The following is a 1,806-nucleotide window of genomic DNA, read 5'->3' as shown; positions in this document are numbered from 1 at the left end:
TGAAGTGGGGTGGGGAGGGCTCACCCCCACCCTGGAAAGTAAACAGAGCATATGCAATGCACAGGCCATGTAGCCCTGGGAGTGGGGTGGGCGGGAGGTGGGCAGGGGACCAGGAGTCAGGCCTCCATGCCAATAGGCCTTCATCACCTTTGATCCCAAGGCTTCTAGAAGGGCAGGGGGCGATGGGGGAGGGCAGGGGGGGACGGGGTGGGGTGGGGTGATGGGGGAGGGCAGGGGGGGACGGGGTGGGGTCGGGTGATGGGGGAGGGCAGGGCGGGCAGCGGGGTGGGGTGATGGAGGAGGGCAGGGCGGGCAGCCATCAGCCTCCCTCCCACACATCTCCGCAGAGCTGTTGAAATAAATTCTTCATCCATGTCGGGCTCTGAGGTTTACAAAAGCTTTTCACAAGTTTGGGCTTGTTGGATCCTTAGCACTCCCGAGTTTCGAGTTTCGTGGGCAGCCCCGTTTTACAGAAGAAAACTGAGGCTGGGCCCAGTGAAGGGTCTTGCCCAAGGCCACGGTGAGTTAGAAGCAGAGGCCAGACTTGAAAGCAAGGCCTTGTATCCCAATTAGGTGCTTTTCCCACAGAGGGGAGACTCGGGCTCAGAGATGTGCAGTGACTTGCCCTAAGTCACGCAGCAGGGAGGAGCAGGGGCCTTAAAGTCACAGTCCTGGTCACACCCCGAGCCTTCTGCACTACACCAGGTCACTGCCCAGGACACCAGAGGTCATTCCTGGTGGGTCTTAGGAGGGTGTCATACCCAGGGCATCAGAGGCAGGATCAGATGGGCAGAAGTGATCCAGCGCACAGGAGGAAGTCTTCCTGGAGGAGGTCATCCGGAGCTAGAGCTCAGGCACAAGTAGGAATTAACCAGTGAAGCAGTGGGGAAGGGTAATGCAGGCAGGGTAAACTGTGGAGGTGTGAAACTGTGATTGTGCAAGCAGGAACCACAAGCAATTTGGTGTTATTAGGGCTTGACGCAGAATGCCGAAGAGATCTCCAGGGAAGGCAGGTCCAGCAATGGGGATTTTAGGTTGAGGGCAGCGGGGAGCCAATGAAGATGTTAAGCAGGCTGAGACGTAATTACTGTGCCCCAAACAGAAGTCAGTGCTAGAGAGGCCCAGGCCTCTTGACTCCCAGCCTAGAGCTATGGGGAGACAGGAGACATTCTGGCAAAGGTGGGAGGGCGCTCAGCTTGCCTTGGGGCCTCAAGCTGCCCACTCGGCCCTGACTCCCTGCGGCTGCAGGAGAGCTGCCTCCGTGGGGAGCCAGTTCCGGGCCTGGCCCATTGAGCACCAGTGTGTCCTGCGGCGTTGGGCTGGACTGGGCATGGGAAAGGTGAGGGGGCGCCGGAACCAGTGCCCCAGGCCTTGCACTCGTGAGCACCGCCCACTTGGGTGTGCTGAGGCGGGAGGCTGAATCAGGCCTTCCTGGGAGCTGACCCTTGCCTGCCCTGCCCCGGGTTGCCCCCATGGCTCTGTTACTGCGTTATGGCTACTGCCGCTACCACTGACAAAGCTGTCAGTCCAGCAAGGAGCAGGCCTCCCGCAGTGTGGAGGCCTGGCTGAGTCCAATCTCCAAAGCCACTCAGCCCCCGATGGCCCCGCTGGGGAGCTGGACTGGCTCAGCCTGGGGGGAGGCTGGCGGCACGTGTTCCCCCCTCGCTGTCTCTCTGAGAGAGAGAGCATAAGACCCTCCAAGGGCACATGAGACTGGGCAGGCCTGCCTATGGGCCACAGGCTGGAGCCTGTGCTCAAAGGCCAGGAGGCAGCTGTCTGGAGCCTCCAACAGACCCCACAATTGGT

Source organism: Odocoileus virginianus, chromosome 30 (genome assembly GCF_023699985.2).
Source record: "Odocoileus virginianus isolate 20LAN1187 ecotype Illinois chromosome 30, Ovbor_1.2, whole genome shotgun sequence".
Classification (NCBI taxonomy): Eukaryota; Metazoa; Chordata; class Mammalia; order Artiodactyla; family Cervidae; genus Odocoileus; species Odocoileus virginianus.
The sequence above is the reverse complement of the archived record's forward strand: the minus strand, read 5'-3'. Positions refer to the sequence as shown.